This window comes from Anomaloglossus baeobatrachus, chromosome 2 (genome assembly GCF_048569485.1).
Source record: "Anomaloglossus baeobatrachus isolate aAnoBae1 chromosome 2, aAnoBae1.hap1, whole genome shotgun sequence".
In the NCBI taxonomy this organism is placed as follows: Eukaryota; Metazoa; Chordata; class Amphibia; order Anura; family Aromobatidae; genus Anomaloglossus; species Anomaloglossus baeobatrachus.
This window is the reverse complement of record NC_134354.1, coordinates 685,609,406-685,628,435: the sequence shown is the minus strand read 5'-3', so window position 1 is coordinate 685,628,435 and position 19,030 is coordinate 685,609,406. Positions and strand designations below refer to the sequence as shown.

General features: G+C 44.0%; 1 long non-coding RNA gene across 1 annotated transcript in view; it reads left to right on the top strand.

Moving 5' to 3' along the window:
• Positions 1 to 17,164, top strand: part of LOC142290562 (uncharacterized) — a 34,235-nt gene extending 17,071 nt beyond the window's left edge. The window contains exons 2-4 of the long non-coding RNA XR_012750343.1: positions 10,557 to 10,782; positions 15,785 to 15,827; positions 15,923 to 17,164. This is a non-coding gene — a long non-coding RNA (uncharacterized LOC142290562). The remainder of the gene's footprint in view (positions 1 to 10,556; positions 10,783 to 15,784; positions 15,828 to 15,922) is intronic.
• The last annotated feature ends 1,866 nt before the right edge of the window (positions 17,165 to 19,030 follow it).

Here is a 19,030-nt window from a genome sequence, read left to right as displayed (position 1 = left end):
CGTCACCCCCAACGACATCGCGTTAGTGATGTCGCTGCGTGTAAAGCGGCCTTAAAGCCTGTTTCACACGTCAGTGAAAAACACAGACGTTTTTCACTGACATGTTAAAAAAAAAAAGCATATGTGCCGTGATTCATTGCACACGTGGGTTGTCCATGTGCAATCCGTGATCCGTGATTGCACATGGAGATAAACTCACCTGTCCCCGCTCCTGCTGCCCATGGTGCTGAACTCTCCCAGATGCTGCCTCCGGCTGCCGCTGACTCCCACTGCAGCTACTTCCGGGTCGGCTGTGCCATGCATAAATGAATATGCATGACAGTAATTAGCCGGGCAGGAAGCAGCAGAGAGCAGTGGCCGAAGACAGCGTCACTGGAAAAGGTGAGCATAAAAATCATTTTATTTTCAATGTACCGTATTTTTCGGACTATAAGACGCACTTCCCAAATGTTGGTGGAAACTGGGGGGTGCGTCTTATAGTCTGAATGTAGGGCTGCAGGGAATGAGGGTGCTACGGTGGAGCGGGTCATCGGCGGCACAAACAGGCTGTAGCAGCCTGCAGTTATCACATGGGCCCGCTCATATGCATTCATCCTCCTGCCCATCATTTCTCAGCGCTGAAGCCGGCGCTGACAGGTGGGCGGGATGATGTGCGGGGTGTGCGCGCATAATAATCAGCCGGCCCGCGTGATCACCCCTGGCAACTACAGCCTGGAGTGATCATGTGTGACTATATTCACTGCCTCCCGCGCATCATAATCAGCGTGGGGGGCAGGGAATAAGTACGGTATACTCACCGGCCACCAATCCCTGCAGCATCGCAATGTCCTCCTGTCTGCCGGCCCACTGATGTGTGTAGAGAGCACAGCGATGACGTCATCCCTGTGCGCACCGCTAGTCTCCACACACATCAGCGAGCTGGCAGACAGGAGGACATCGTGATGCTGCAGGGGAACGGCTCCACACAAGTCAGTGGCGCAGCTGCTGGTACTGACAGGAAGATGATCGATGCTGCAGGGAGTGAGGATAGGTGAGTATAAATGTTTGTTTTTTTCTGTGCCATAGGATACAGGCCATATAGCAGGATGGGGTATATAGTAGGATGAGGGCATATACCAGGATGGGGGTATATTATGAGCAGGATGGGGGTATATGAGCAGGATGGGGGTATATGAGCAGGATGGGGGTATATAGCAAGATGTGGGTATATAGCAGGATGGGGGTATATAGCAGGATAGGGGTATATATCAGGATGGGGGTATTTATCAGGATGGGGGCTATACCAGGATGAGGGAGATATACAAGGATGGGGATCATATACAAGGCAGGAGGATCATTACCAGGAGGGGATCATATACAAGGCAGGAGGATCATTACCAGGATGGGGTACCTTAGTAGAGAATTTGGGGACTTTACCCCCATAATAGTGTCAGCAGTAGATCCTAGCCCCATAACAGAGTGTCATGACCACATTTTTTGCTTAAAATTTTATTTTCCTATTTTCCTCCTCTAAAACCAGGGTGCGTCTTATGATCTGATGCGTCTTATAGTCCAAAAATATGGCACGTGTTTTTCTGGTACGCATTTCATGGATCACACCATAGTGTGGTTTGTGGGACATCAGTGATGCCAGAAAAAAACGGACTTGTCTCCATGCGGAGCACACGGACACGCATATACGCCGCATGGAGACACGGTCAGTGAAAAATCACTGATGTGTACACAGACCCATTAATTTTAATGGGTCTGCGTCTATCCGTGATTCTGGTACGTATAAAAACTGCAACATACGTACCAGAATCACTGATGTGGGAAAGAAGCCTAAAACAGTCAGTCTTGTAGAAATGGTGCAGCAAACACAGAGATTAAAGGAGCACTCTGATGATTTTTTTTTACTTTTATTAGCAATGATGTGTGTATGTACAGTCATATGAAAAAGTTTGGGCACCCCTATTAATGTTAACCTTTTTTCTTTATAACAATTTGGGTTTTTGCAACAGCTATTTCAGTTTCATATATCTAATAACTGATGGACTCAGTAATATTTCTGGATTGAAATGAGGTTTATTGTACTAACAGAAAATGTGCAATCCGCATTTAAACAAAATTTGACCGTGCAAAAGTATGGGCACCCTTATCAATTTCTTGATTTGAACACTCCTAACTACTTTTTACTGACTTACTAAAGCACTAAATTGGTTTTGTAACCTCATTGAGCTTTGATCTTCATAGGCAGGTGTATCTAATCATGAGAAAAGGTATTTAAGGTGGCCATTTGCAAGTTGCTCTCCTATTTGAATCTCCTATGAAGAGTGGCATCATGGGCTCCTCAAAACAACTTTCAAATGATCTGAAAACAAAGATTATTCAACATAGTTGTTCAGGGGAAGGATACAAAAGGTTGTCTCAGAGATTTAAACTGTCAGTTTCCACTGTGAGGAACATAGTAAGGAAATGGAAGAACACAGGTACAGTTCTTGTTAAGCCCAGAAGTGGCAGGCCAAGAAAAATATCAGAAAGGCAGAGAAGAAGAATGGTGAGAACAGTCAAGGACAATCCACAGACCACCTCCAAAGACCTGCAGCTTCATCTTGCTGCAGATGGTGTCATTGTGCATCGGTCAACAATACAGCGCACGTTGCACAAGGAGAAGCTGTATGGGAGAGTGATGCAAAAGGAGACGTTTCTGCAAGCACGCCACAAACAGAGTCACCTGAGGTATGCAAAAGCACATTTGGGCAAGCCAGTTACATTTTGGAAGAAGGTCCTGTGGACTGATGAAACAAAGATTGAGTTGTTTGGTCATACAAAAAGGCGTTATGCATGGAGGCAAGAAAACACGGCATTCCAAGAAAAGCACTTGCTACCCACAGTAAAATTTGGTGGAGGTTCCATCATGCTTTGGGGCTGTGTGGCCAATGCCAGCACCGGGAATCTTGTTAAAGTTGAGGGTCGCATGGATTCAACTCAGTATCAGCAGATTCTTGACAATAATGTGCAAGAATCAGTGACGAAGTTGGAGTTACGCAGGGGATGGATATTTCAGCAAGACAATGATCCAAAACACCGCTCCAAATCTACTCAGTCATTCATGCAGAGGAACAATTACAATGTTCTGGAATGGCCATCCCAGTCCCCAGACCTGAATATCATTGAACATCTGTGGGATGATGTGAAGCGTGCTGTCCATGCTCGGCGACCATCAAACTTAACTGAACTGGAATTGTTTTGTAAACAGGAATGGTCAAATATACCTTCATCCAGGATCCAGGAACTCATTAAAAGCTATAGGAAGCGACTAAAGGCTGTGATTTTTGCAAAAGGAGGATCTACAAAATAATATTAATGTGACTTTTATGTTGAGGTGCCCATACTTTTGCACCAGTCAAATTTTGTCTAAATGCGGATTGCACATTTTCTGTTAGTACAATAAACCTCATTTCAATCCAGAAATATTACTGAGTCCATCAGTTATTAGATATATGAAACTGAAATAGCTGTTGCAAAAACCCAAATTGTTATAAAGAAAAAAGGTTAACATTAATAGGGGTGCCCAAACGTTTTCATATGACTGTATAATGAGTGCAGTACTGTAGGGTTGAAAATTATGTAATCCTATGCACCATTCCAAGGCCCGTGAATTCTTGCTTAAACTCCCCACGGTAATGCCAATTGCTGGAAATTACAAATATCCAAGGAATCAGACATTCTGCTCTAGAAAGATTCCTTTATTGATCACAGCATACAAGGGATAAACATTAAATGCAACGTTTTGACCATATAGGGCCTTTTTGAAGCCATACACTGTTAGGTCCGGAAATTGTTGGACACAAGTTTTGGAATATTAATTGTTTACCAAAACATATTCAAGGTATAGTTGTATAATCAATATGGGATTAAAATATAGACGCTCTTTATTTTAAAAATTTACAGAAAATTTACACTAGGTTTTCCCCTTATGAGCTGCAGCCACCATCAGTGAGCGCTTATCTACAGCATTCCAGAATACTGTATAAAAAAAGTCCAGGCCCCTTTATAGAACAGAAAAAATACCTATATAATACTGACTTGCATGGCAGTCGGGTCCGATGGGCGTCACTGCACTCCAGTCTGGCGCCTCTTTTCTGCGGCGATCGCCGTCCTCCTTCGTCTGAGGCCCCTGTGCATGACGCAACTTCATCAGCCACACTAGCCAGCATTGAGGTCCTGCGCAGGCGCACTTTGATCTGATCTTCTCAGGGGAGATCAAAGTACTGTAGTGGGCATGCGCGGGCTGTCTTTTATCTTCCCTCGCGTCTGCGCATTACAGTACTTTGATCTGCCCTCAGCAGGGCAGATCAACGTGCACCTGTGCAGGACCGTAATGCTGGCCTGGGATGGATAGGAGGACAGAGATCTTAGAAGAGAGGAGGCGCCGGACGGAGGAGCAGTGATATCCATCGGACCGGACCGCCCCCCCTAAGTGAGTATAATAAAAGTGATTTTTACATTATACAGAGCAGCCTGGGCTGTTATATACAGTGGTGGTGGCCATAGCTTATAGTCGCCAAATCTAGTGACAGGTTCCCTTTAATATGCAGCTGCATCTTTTTCAAAGGACCAAACTAAGTGGTCAGTTATCTCTAAAGCTCTTTAATGGGCTGCATAGGCTATTCCCTCATTAATCCATCATCAGTTAAGCAGGTGAAAGGTCTGGAGCTGATTCCAGGTGAGGCATTTGTATTTGGAACCTGTTACTGGGAACCCACAACATACAATCAAAGGAGCTCTCAATGGAAGAGAAACGTACCATCATTAGGCTGAAAAAAAAAAGAAATCCAAAAGAAGACTTCTTGAGAGCAAATAGAGGCTTCACCAAAAAGTGCAAACCATTAATCAGCCTTAAAAATAGAAAGGCCAGACTAGACTAAAAACATCTAAAGAAGCAAGCCCAGTTCTGGAAAAGCATTCTTCAGACTGATGAAACCAAGATCAGTCTGTATCAGAATGATGGGAAGAAGAAAGTATAGAGAAGACTTGGAGAGGCTCATGATTCAAAGCCCAACACATACTCTGTAAAACATGGTGGAGGCAGTGTGATGGCTAGGCATGCATGGCTTCCAATGGCCCTTGGTTCACTAATGTTTATTGATGAAGCAGAAGCAGAATATGCATTTTGATGTGTACAGAGCTATAGTTTCTGCTCAGATTTGCAAAAAACCCTGTGGGGGGAAGAAAGTACAACAGTAGGGTAACCTTATTTAAGGAGGAAAAAAATAGTAAAAAGGTGTTGCTCACCAAGGGGATGGTGTGGTGCCCTTATCTGAAGTTTGACCTACTGCTGCCTTGTGGCTGGGTGGAGTCCCAGGTGAAATTTCCACTGAAGGATGAAAAAACTTCGAAAATAGACTGCGGATGGAAGAATGGACTTGCTGCATGAAGGTTTAATGAGATACTTTTATTCAGTCAATGGGTTTCAACTTCATACTGTCTTTTCTAAGTTATAAAAAAATGACACATCCTCCTGAATTCCACAGGATGTAATCATTAAAGAGGTTTGTTACTACTTTAACACTGATGGCCTATCCTTAGGACAGGTCATCAATGTCTGATTGGTCGGGGTCCGACACCCGCCCCCCCTCTAATCAGCTGTTTTCAAACCTGACGGCTGCAGCAGGAGGCAGAACATGCTCAGTTCCAGAGCTGCCCCGTCAAACGATAGCGGCCGCAACTGGGTACTGCTCATCCGCCTTCCATTCAAATCAATAAGAGGCGGTAGTGCCACTATCAGAAGATGAGGTAGCTCTAGAATTGAGCCTTTCCAACTGCCTGCTGCAGCCACCAAAACAGAGAAAAGGTGATCGGTGGAGGTGCGGGGTGTCGGGCCCTGGCCGATCAGATATTGCTTACCTATCCTAAGGATAGGCCTTCTATGGTAAATTAGTGGCCAACCTCTTTAAGCCATTTTATAGTAAATTTAGAAACAGAACCTACAAGAAAGGGGTTTCCACCACTGGTGAAATCTTCGGCATGTGGATTCAGCTGTCGACAAGTGACCCCAAGTACGCGATTTGTGGTCAAGAGCGGATTAGAGTCTCAGCCATGTCTTGCAATGTTCCATTGAGAGACTCTAATCGGTATGTGACCACAAGTATGCAAATCACATACTAGCGGTCATGCAATGACCTCTGGGGTTGGCAAGAGGTGCCAAATATGATTGGTGTGTGCACTACCTTAGGATTTGGCAAAGAAAGATTTCACCAGGCGTGGACAACCCCTTTAAGTTGCTGCATTTAGTAATTCTCTCACCATCTGAATATTTCCACTTTGCTGATAATATGACTGCATAGTTATAGTAATATGGTCCTGCAACTAAGCGCTCCTGATTTCCTTGTCATAGTTAAGCATTTTTTCACAAGGAGTTGAAATAGCACTTAATATTTCATTTTTATAATGATCTCTAATATAACATAACCCGACTCATGCCTGCTTATGATCAGCACGCTTCTCAATTGCTTTTAATAATCCTAAATGGGCTGTCTAGACAAAAAAATACCTGTAAACTTGTGATTTATATACCTAAAAGTTCATTTACTCGAGGCTCCTTCGATCCCCTGATCACGGTTCTTGGCAGCTTCACTTCCCAATTTGACACATGACGAGAGCGGTGTGTTGGGTGCTAGTTGTCTAGCTGATTTCAATAGCTAAGCCAGCCCCGTTTCTCACCATCATCGCTGATGCATAGAAAGACAAGCTGGCTCAGATTTTTAAATCAGCAATCAGCCAGCCCCCTTCAAACACTGCTGCGGTCATGGGCTGACACAGCAAACATTGCCTTATGTTGGGTACACACCGAAAATGAACCTAACCAGGGAGGCTACCAGAAGATCAGGCACCTGACAAAACTGAACTGTAATAGTGAATTTCATAACTTACTACTTAAAGAGTAGCCATTGTTTAATTTTTTCCCATAAATCACTAATGCACATGAAAATAAGAAATGTCATCTTCATAATATACTAGAGATCAAAATTATAGAACAATGTATGATCTCTTAATGAACATTTGAAGTTTTTTTGTAAGGGGTGCACCATACCATAAGAACTGTGTTTTACAAAAGATCCAAAGTTTATCAACATAAAACCCTTGTTTTGTCCAAAACGTGATGATCATAATTAGAGAACAGCAATGACTGTAGTGTACCGCCCTGCGGACTCGGCTGCGACCGACGAGCTGCTCGTATCAGTGTTCGTACGGTGGGTGGTGGCTCGAGCTCCTCACGGACCCGGGGCTCTCGTCGCTCTGCAAGGGGCTTGGCGCTACACGGAGGGACTTCGGTGGAGGAAGTTCCACGGCCGGGGCCGTGGTGGTTTTAAGGGATGTAAGTTCGTGACGCCACCCACGGGCTGTGGTGAATAGATGGACACCACCGCTGCCGTTAACTAGGCCTCCCGGGGACGGTGTTGCGCAACTTGGTGTTGACCCCACCGTGGGTAGGGGAGTGATGGTCCCGGGGGCCCGAGGGAGGTGCTGAGGCGGGTGAGCGGGTGCTGGCGTATGCTGGTGCGGCGCGGTGCGCGGCCAGAAGGCACTGGTGTACTCACTATGACACAATACACTGGAGTCTCTGGTAAACCAAACGGGATGATGAACGGGGCCCGCAGCCGGCTGGAGCTTCTCCCTTGTCAGGTTGGTGGTTTCCGCCTTTCTCTTGCACCTTTTTGTATGAATGTTTGACTCCTATGCCTAAGCAACTGTAGTCCTCTCCCCGGCTTGCTGGTTGTCGGAAGAGCCCTGTTTTCCCGCAGACGCTGGCTCTTTGGGTCTCTATGCCTTGGTGGTGGCTTTACCCTAATGGTTGGGCTGTTGTCTTCTAACGGGTCTTGTGTGGGATAGGTCCTTAAGTCCAGTCCTCAATCAGTTGATTCGACTCGGCCCTGTCAGTTTGGGGCTTCGTACTGGGTCTGAGTACCCCTCCTGGTGCTCCGGTTTCCAATCGGTTCCCCGGTTCGGTACCGGCGGGCCACCGCCCGACCCCGGTCCCTACGGTTCCACCGGCTGTAATCCCAGCTCCTGCAGGTGGCCACCAACGTCTGCCTCCTTGCCAGAGGTAACTGGGCTCCGACCCAGCCACCTGAGTAGACTGTTGGCAGGCCTGTTCACAGGTCTGCCCTTGAGCTCAACCTCTCTCCTTCACTGTCAAGACTACTTTGCTCTAGAACTTGTGTCTTTTCCCGCCTCCAGGCCTGTGAACTCCTCGGTGGGTGGAGTCAACCACCTGGCTCCACTCCCCTGGTGTGGACATCAAACCTGGAGGGTGGTGACAAGGGTTTCTTGGTTGGCTGCTGTCACCTTTTTAGGCAGGGGGGTGTGTGTGCATGGGACTACCTGGGACGACCTGACTAGTCCAGGGCATCACAGTAGCACAGAGAAAGATTATAAGTAAATTTTCTGAAGATAGCAACAGTCACCAATCAGTAGGACGTGTACAGGCCTTTGCTTTGAATGACTTCAGTACATCTGCAGCCACAGGACATCACCAGTCTCTCACACTGCTCTGGTGTGATTTTGTTCCACTCTTCTTCCAGTCTCTTCCACAATTTTTTGACGGTTGTGGGTTTCTTGGCCATAACTTTGTGTCCAAGGATTTTCCAGAGGTTTTCTATTGGATTTAGATCAGGACTCTGGGCTGGCCATTTCATTGTTTCAATGTTTTCAGTTGCAAGGAACTGCTTTACCCGTTTTGCTGTGTGACAGGGGGCATTATTCAGTATGAAAATTGGTGGTTGATTGAGTGATGAACGCAAGTAAGGAACCACGTGTTGTTGAAGAAGGTTCTAATACACACTTGCATTCACTCTGCCGTGTAGCTTTATAAGAGGTCCAACCCCTGCTGTAGAAAACATTTCCCCAACCATTACACTTCCTCTACCACCTTTCACTGACTTCTTAACACACTTTGGGTTCAGTCTTTCCCCAGTTTGTTGAACATAATTCATCTGACCGCAAAAAATTAAACTTGCTTTCATCATTAAAATTAACTGTGGACCTCTTCTCCTCTGTCCACACAACATGCTCCTCACCAAAAGGTGAGTCTAGCCTTTTGATTCTTTCTGCTAATGAGAGGTTTGGTCACTGCAGAGTGGGCTTTCAGTCCAAATGCTCTTAAACATTGTGACAATGTATGACGAGACAGATCCTTACCCTGAAGTGGCGAGCAATTCCAGCTGCAGCGTTGAAATGATTACCCATGAAGAGTCTCCATATTATCCTGTCCTCTTTTGCATTTGTTTTTAGAGGGTTATCAGCCTTCTTGGGAGAGGTGAGTTTGTGATGTTGTAAGGCAGCAATATTCTCAAAATCACAGACTTGGAACAACCAACTTCTCTTGCTATGGCTGATAGTTCACCCCTTTGGCCTTCATCTGGACAACCTGCTGCCGGAAGGGTTCAGTTACTTTGGAACAGCACACCATTTTTGCAAAGTCAGTACAAACTTGAAAGTTAGGCAGCCTGTTACATAGGGTTTGTCAGACAATTAAGGAAATTAGCACCAGGTGCCATATTAACACAAATAACTTGCAGGTATATGAAAGTGTTCTCTAATTTTGATCCGTGTTCTTTTTCATTTATCTCATTTACATTTTTATTATGTGATTTTGAATAAATTCAATGTATAAAATAAGCTTAAAATACTGCGAGTTTCCCTATTGTAGGATATAATCACATAAGACTACACAATGACATTAAAGGGAACCTGTCAGGTCCAATATGCACCTAGAACCTTGAGCAGTTCTGGGTGCATATTGCTAATCCCTGTCTAACTGTCCCTGCATACACTAGCATAGATAAAGAGATCTTTAGTAAAAGTATTTCTAAAGATCTTATATCGTATGCTAGTTCCCCTGGCTAGTCGGCTCCATTAGCATGTTAGTACGTCCCTGTGGGCCACTGTGGGTGTGCTAAGATGCTAATGAATGCACAGCATCAGAGGATGGTCACGCTCACCTCTCTGCCGCCATCGTGTCCGACACTGGATTTCGGCTCAGTGCGCATGATCCTTGAGTTTCGATCATGTGCACTATGAAGCCGGGTGTACGCTTCTTGGCTTCAAACTGAAGTAGTGCGCATGACCCAAACTCCAGGATCATGCGCACTGAGCTGAAATCCAGTGTCGGGCTGCGATGGCAGCGGAGAGGTGAGTGAGATCATCCTCTAACGCTGCGTATTCATTAGCATGCTAGCACACCCACAGGGACGTACTAACATGCTAATTGGGCCAACTAGCCAGGGGAAGTAACGCCCTTGGGGCTAGTCGCCTCGCTAATTTGCATACGGAAAAAGATCTTTGGAAATACTTTTCTAAAGATCCCTTTATCTATGCTACACAGGGATGGTTAGGTAGTGATTAGCAATATTAACCCAGAACTGCTCGTGGTACTGAGTACATATTGGACCTGACGGGTTCCCTTTAACATTGGAAATTCTGTGTTGCTCTCTAATTTTGATCTCTAGTGTATATCTTAGAGAAATCTGCCTTTTCTTGTCCTGGACTGATCATTCATACTCAATTCATAGGTCTGTCATGGTGGAGCCTGTACCACAGCCACGGAACCCGGATCATGATTGAGGTCCAGAACAGGAGGACGTATGAGTAGAGCGAAAGGGAATGGACAGAACTGTTCACAGAAGAGCTATCCCCAAAATCCTGTCCATCGTTACCTCCTGGGAGCACCATCAGTGTAATCGCCCCCAATTTCTGTGAGCTATAATTCCACAGCTTGATTATCTGCAATACTGGTAGGTGTCACTGTAAACCGCAATGTCACCAGGCAGCGTTACATATAATTTACAATGCCATTGTGATCTGTTACTGCTTAGCGTCTTGAGCAGAAGGGACCCATTACCAGCAGTGTACAATCCAAATGGCTTTAAACCAAATGCAGAGCCGTTATCAAGCTGTGATTCTGTAACTATTACCACGAGCGGATCTTGTATCACATCTGTGAACACCCATGTTGCACTTAAGCGTCTTCTCTTTGTCATGTCTTGATACAATTGCACCGCTATAATTACATGTACAAGAAGCACTCTATCACATTAAGGAGGCATCTAACCCACCTACATGGAGGCATTAAACCCAAACTGTATATACACTGCAGAAAACAGTGAGCATGCAGACGAGCTCCAACATGAATAATGCAAAACTTTAAACTTCTATGCTAAAAAATTCATAAAATAATCTTCTATATGTGAAAGTCTGCCTTCATTATATTAGTGTTATTACTTCAGCTGCAAATCCCAAAAAATGATTGTTACTTTTATTGCTATATTTAAAGGAGCAGCTACAGCCAGATTAGGTGCCCTTTTAAAGGGAATCTGTCAGCAGGTGTTCACTTTTTAATCTGAGAGCAGCATAATATAGGGTAAGAAAGTTTGATTTCTTGGATGTGTCACTTATTATGCTGGTTTTTTTTATCTTCAATGCAATCAGTGTTTTATCAGCAGGAGATTATCACGGCCTGGCTATATGTCACATGCAAGGTAGTCAGGCTAATCTGTGTAACCCTGCCTCCTCTGCTGGTTAGCAGCGCACTAACAATGCACAGTGTTCATAGGAAGTGGACAGTCATGTGTGGGCGGGGATATATACAGGGCAGATGTTCTAGTTCTGCTACATGTACATCAGATAAAACAGGGATTCTAAGAAAACTACAACAATCAGTCCAGTAAGTGGCACATCCTTAGAATCAGTCTTCTTTGCCCAATTTTATGCTGCTCTCAGATTATATAAAAACCTGTGAACAATCACTCATGATGATTGATTTGTGAACTGATCTCTTATACTCTTATATATCTGATCACTGGTGAGTCCTAGTACAGTTCCATAGTCAATTATTGCTGTTGCTCCATTTAATTCTAAGTAGAAAAATATTTGACTCACCGTTAATTTATGTCTAGAGTTTGGAGCACGGATAGCGATTCTTCCACTACTCAATACAATGACCAAGAATGAATCCGGTTCAGGTAAGTACAAACCAAAGGACCGAAGGCAATAATTCATACCACGGTAGGCAAAACATCTACGCGTTTCAGGTCCTTGTAGCATTCTGGGTGCTACAGGCACCTGAAACACGTAGATGTTTTCATTACCTTAACATTAATTTTTAACTTCTGTCCTTTGGTTTGTAGTTACCTGAATAAATGATAATTGCTTGTCCATTGGGCTTGTTCTTTCCTTGTCGATTTAATTATCACCAAACCTAGGAACAACAGAGGTTTGGGACCCTAATTCTTGTGTTCGGAAGGGCACCCAGCAGTAAGACCCATAGTGATCAGATATTTATCAGCTATCATTGTGGATTTATGTGATATATTAGTGCAGCGGCCCCGTGGTAAAAAAAAAAAAAAAGTAACACAAAAATTCAGTTCTCCTGATCTGGTTTAGTATAATTCAGGGAATCTTTTGAAATTCAAATTCTTTTTAAATTAATTTTGCAGTGACTCAAAATTACTCCATAGCCTTCAACTGCTTTGAAAAGATGTAACACTCTGAGGTCTCCTAGGACTGTATCTATCCCTTTTCAAGCTCATTACCACAAATAAAGCTTTAGTAATGTCAAAGTGACCTCTACCTTTACGGCTGCAGGAAAACAGATGGTAACTAGGGATGAACGTTCCCGAACTGTAAAGCTTGGGGTTCATACCTAACACTGGGTGTCTGAGTCTCGGATTCGATCACGGACGGAAAAAAAAAAGCCACAGAGTTTGGGTAATATTCGTATGTTAATAAAGTTTGCTAAAAGCCTATAGCGCTGCCAATCAAGAAGCTTTATTGCATGCAGAAGTTACATGTCCGCTGCTGTGAACAATAAAGATAAAAAAAAATGACATGGACACCCACCTATTGTTGTTAACCAGCGCAGGTAAAACAGACAACTGTGGGCTGCATCCCTCAGTTGTCAGATTTACCTTCACTAGTTATCCAAAACAGAAGGTATCCCATGATGTTTTTTAAACATCTTTAAATAAATAATTTAGGAAACGGTGTAGCGTCCCCCCTACTGTTTGATAACCAGCTAAGATAAAGCTGACAACTGAGGGCTGGTTATTTAGCCCTTCTCAGCCAAAAAATAGGAGCCCGCAGCTTCAGAAGTGGCACATCCATTAAATGTGTCAATTCCTCCATTTTACCCAGCTTTTCCTCTGCTGCGGTGGCCATCTAGGTAATACTTGTGAAGTTGAATTGACAGTTGAAATCAAGCTCAGGGATTAGTAATGGATAAAGGTCTATCAGACACCCCCATTACTAACCCAGTAAGCATAGAGATAAAAAAAAAATATTTGACTAAAGACTCCCCACACTCCCTCCCTAATTCCATGAAGTTCCAATGTAATCCAAAGAGTAATGTCCCATGACGTCCATCGATTTCTATGGGGCGTCATTCAGAAAACGTTCTCAAAACGATGCTCCATATGTTACAGCTGGTCAATGGTCACCCGGAATTTCTCACGAGTAGTGACGTCACTGAGTAACTGACGTCATTAATCGTGAGAATTTCCGGGCTGTAGTTGACGGCAGTGACCTATGTATCCTCATTCTAAGAAAGTTTTCAGAATGCAGCTCCAATAGGAATCGATAGATGTTGTGGGACATTACTCTTTGGATAACATCTGGACTTCCAGGATTTATTTTCAAGTAATAAATTGGTGAAAGAGGGAGTGTGGAGGAGTCTTTATTCTTATGTCTTTATTCACCATTCATCGTCAGAACATCGAGGATGTTTTTAATTAATTAATTGATAAACAAGGGCGTGTGGGGGCGTGTTTATTCAAATACACTATTTTTTTTCCTGCTTTTTAACTCTACACCTGCTGTGATAGTAATGGAGATGTCTGATAGACGCCTCTCCAGAACTAACCCTGGGTTTGATGCCAGCTGTCAATTCACAGCTGACAGCAACCCCAAAAGTATAACCTTGATTGCCACTACACCAGGGCAATCGAGAAAAGACAGGAAAAGTGCCAGAATTGGCACATTTAATAGATGCGCCAATTCTGGAGCAGCTGTGGGCTGCTATTTTCAGTCTGAGAGGGGCTAAATAACCATGGGCCTTCCCACCCTGATAATACCAGCCCCAAGCTGTCTGCTTTACCTTGACAAGCTATCAAAAATAGGGTGGAGATCACAATGATTTTTAAAATGATTTATTTAAATAAAAAAATGGCGTGGGATCCCCTGTATTTTTTTTATAGCCAGCCAAGGTAAAGCTGACACCTGAGGGTTGCAGCCCACAGTTGCCTGCTTTACCCTTGCTGGTTATCAAAAATAGGTGGAAATCTATGTATTTTTTTAATCTGTTGCCTAGCCACATTTGTTTGCAGGGCAATTTTCCCCATTTTTCTTTCTTTTGCAGCCTCTTAGCCATTACTATGACTATTTCAGAGCCACTTTACAGCACAAAAGTTTGAGTCTACATTGATGTGTATGGGACTTGGCTTCCCCGGTCAATTCCAGGTCCCAAATTTTTTTTTAAAGCCAGTCCAAATTCAGTGATTATAAACATCTAAGGGTCCTCTTATCAGTAATGGTAACCAATTTTCACTGCTGTGATGTCACACATACTGGATGTACAGTTCCTTCCATGTTTTATGGCTTTCTGTTCCTATGTCTATGGCTAAGCTGTCCTTTCACTATCCATATTCACCACTAAATTACTGCTGCATTCCCTGCTTCTGTTTTTTATACAGGCTATAGTTGTCCTTCCTGATTGGCTGTGCAATGCCAATAATTTGATAAATATATAGCATTGTGCGGAAAGCCAAACTGCTGCGCCCAAGGTCATGTGAGCCTTCACTTTCTGAGGCAATTTTCTGCACTGTGTGCAAAGGAATCAGCCATTTTTTGTGATTAATGCAAAGCAAAATCACAAATTTTTAAAATTTTCCAGGTTCAACAAATTCCTAAAAATGAATATTGAATCAAATCAATCTGGAGTTAAGCCTGCTTTACACGTTTCAATATGTCGTACGATCGCATTTGCAATCGCACCCGCCCCCATCGTTTGTGCGATATAGGCAATTTGTTGCCCATGTCGCACAATGCTGTAACCCCCGTCACACGTACTTACCTTCCAAACGACCTCGCTGTGGGCGACGAACATCCACTTCCTGAAGGGGGAGGGACTTTCGGCGTCATAGCAACGTCACACAGTGGCCGGCCAATAGAAGCGGAGGGGCGGAGATGAGCAGGATGTAAACATCCCGCCCACCTCCTTCCTTCCGCATTGCCGACGGCCGCAGGTAAGCTGCAGTTCATCATTCCCGGGGTGTCACACGGAGCGATGTGTGCTGCCTCGGAAACATTGAACAACCGGACGATCGATTTTTAGAAAATGAGCGACGTGTCAACAATGAACGAGAAGGTGAGTATTTCTGCTTGTTCATAGCTGTCACACGCTACGATATCACTAACGATGCCGGTTGTGCGTCACTTACGACGTGACCCCGCCGACATCTCGTTAAATATATCGTAGCGTGTAAAGCCCGCTTTAGATATAAGGATTTACCTGTTCCATTGAAGTGAGTGAAGCTACACTTTAACCACCAGACCTCCGACCAGACCCCTGTATCTGATCCCAGAGACACATTAATGTATTTTTGGTATAATTGTCTGCCCTGTTGTTTAGCCGAGGTATTTTAGATCTGGTATTTGCAGTTGTGTACGGCAGGTCTTCTTTCATACATATAAAAGAATTGAATGGATCTTTTTTTGATATCTGTGATCTTTCTTGTGTTTTAGGTAGTGATGGAACCACTCAAGATGCTTCCCTATCACCTGAAGAACCTGTAAGTCTACATTGATCTCTTGTAATGAGTTGCAATGGAGTAATACCAATAAACGTGTGAGTGATGTGTTTCTTGCCTATTTCTTCTCGTTACAGCTGAGCTTGGCATGGACAGATTCATGTGCCCAGAATGCTAAGCAGAAGATCAGGTGAAATCTCTTTTCATTGATCTGAATAGTGCAATGACATTGTAGCGAGGGCAGAATGCTACTGTACCTTCACCTCCTGCTACACCAGCAGGCAGCTGCCGCCTCCTCCAGCACATGGTTTGTATGCTCTGCTTCTCCACTCGCTGGCGGTTTGATGATGCTATCATTCAGAAAGAGCAATGATGGGACTGCTTGCAATCAATGTTAGAACAGTCCACGATCAATGGGATTATCAAATGAGAGACATTGCTTACAAGTTTTGCAGGAGAGAGCAGCTCGTTATTCTGATGTGTCTTTGCAGCGTATAAGAAAAGAAACAAGGCAAGGACTGGATTAGAAGTGGCCACCGAAAACCTGGACACTGAAGATAATCATCCTGCTGCTGCCGGCCAGTGGTGTAATTATAATATTGTACTCCGCTGTGATTCATCTGCAGGGGTATACCGGTGCCGGAGAAGTCATCAATATATCTGTAACAGGACATGGTGATAGCAAACGTAGTATATACTTACAATAGGAGATTAGTGTCATACAAAGGGGATTATAAAGTCTAAACACCCTTCTCTATAGCATCAACAGCACTGGGAATTCTGAGGGTCTACTCCTATAGGGGTTACATACTGTTACTTACAGCCATGTGCATTCCGATTTAACCCTAGAATGCCTACCTGGGGCCTCGCAGGCCTGCTAGGTTACTTGTTTTCTATTGCACATTTCTATGGTTCCACGTTCTAGGGTTAAAGAAGTTCACAGCCCTGATCACTGCTTCCTAATGCTCAAAGTGTTATTCTCATAATGATAAATGGTTGAAAGTGCAAAGTGCTTATAAACACATGCAACTTTGCAATTTACTTGTCATTAAACTGCCTAGGTGGCTGTCCATGTATATAGTCTATCAGTGGTGTCTGGTCTCCTAGGCAAGGAATGCAGTGCTTATAAGCTCCTTCCAATAGAGCAAGTAAGCGCTGCTTTAAAGCTGGTCATACTTGCAGCATTGAAGAGCACAAAGTTCAGGCCAATGGAGCAAGGAAGCCGCAAGTTTTAGTTAATCAGGAGCACACAGCCTCCTGGCAAGCTGAAGGAAGGGAGGATGCAGAGCGGTGTGCTTTTGAAGAATGATCATGAGAATGAGCATTTAAAGGGGTGGTCCACTACACAGCATAGTGGTCACATCAATGTAAAGCTCATGAAAAAGGCTTTTCTCACATACTTTGTGCAGTCAGTTGTGCCTCTGAATGGCGCTATTGCGGACCACTCATCCCCATCACGTGATCCCCGGGCTCTGTGACCTCTGAGATCCGGTGATGTCAGGTCAAGTCCCAGTTGACCCAACATCACATAGGCAGGTCCCAGTCTCATTGAGTGACTGGGCTGTGGGCGGAGTTTCACCTCTCGTCACAGCCCAGCGTTAAAGCCCAGCATTGCTCCTGCTTGTGGCGCTCTGCAGCGAAGGAGAGAATGCAAGAGATTCTGGGTTGTGATGAGCGGTGAAACTCCGCACACAGCCCGGTCACTCAGGGAGACTGGGACATGGCTCAGTGATGTCGGGTCAACTGGAAGTTGACGTGACATCACTGGATCTCAGAGGTCACGGAGCCTGGCGGATCACGAGAAGGGGATGAGCGGACCGCAGTAGCACCACTCAGAGGCAAAATCAACTACTCAAGGTATTTGAGAAAAGCCTGCTTTATGAGCTTTACATCTATGTGGCCATTATGCTGAGTAGTGGACCAACCCTTTAATAATAATAAGGATTAAATAATAGGTTCTGCTTTAGTAAAAACTTAACTTGTGTTCCCAATGAAATAACAATCATAGAGCATTCTTTCTTAGAGTGTCATTCCTTTGTTATTCCTCCTGGAAATGTATAAATAATTTTACAACTAGAGTTTTCCATTGCTCTTGTCAACAGAGTGTAACCCTATAAAGTCTAATGTTATTAGCATTAAATAAGCAGGATCAGACTGTTTAGGGAAATGCCTTATCTACAAGGTAAATTGAAACACCCAATTCTCAATTTATTCATGTACACTATGTCACAAAAGTAAGTACACCCCTCACATTTTTGTAAATATTTTATTGTTTCTTTTCATGGGACATCACTGTAGACTTGACACTTTGATACAATGTACAGTAGTCAGTGTTCAGCTTGTGTAATAGTGTAAATTTGGCGGTCCCTCTAAATAACACACAGTCATAAATGTCTAAACCACTGGTAACAAAAGTGAGTACACCCCTAAGTGACAATGGACAAATTAAACCCAATATTTTAGGTGGCTACCATTATTTTCAAGCACTGCCTTAACTCACTTAGGCTTGGAGTTCATTAGAGCTGGATCCTCCTCCTTTCCTCCATGATGACATCACGGAGTTGGTGAATGCTAGAGACCTTGTGCTCCTCCACTTTACTTTTGATGAGGCCCCACAGGTACTCAGTAGGGTTTAGGTCTAGCACCTTTATCCTCAGTTTCTTTAGCAAAGCAGTGGTCATCTTGGAGGTGTGTTTGGGGTCATTATGTTGGAATACTGCCCTGAGACCCAGTTTTTGAAGAGAGGGTATTATGCTCTGCTTGAGTATGTCACTGTACGTGCTGGCATTCATGGTTCCCTCGATGAGCTGTAGATACTGTACCTACAGCACTCATACAGCCCCAAACCATGACACTTCCACCACCATGCTTGACTGTAAGCAAGACATGCTTGACTTTGTAATCCTCACCCGGTTGCCACCACACACGCTTGACACCATCTGAACCAAATAGGTTTATCTTGGTCTCATCAGAACACAAGACATGGTTCCAGTAATCCATGTCCTTTGTCTTCAGCAAACTGTTTGCAGACTTTCTTGTGCTTCATCTTTAGAAGAGGCTTCCTTCTGGGACAACAGTCAAGCAGACCAATTTGATCTTCAGTGTTGTTGTCCCATGAAAATATATAATAAAATATTTACAAAAATGTGAGGGGTGTTTTTCACTTTTGTGATATCCTGTATTTCCCTCAGGGACAACAGAGAAAAGGCAAAATTAAGAGTTCTATTAAAAGATGCTTCAGCTGC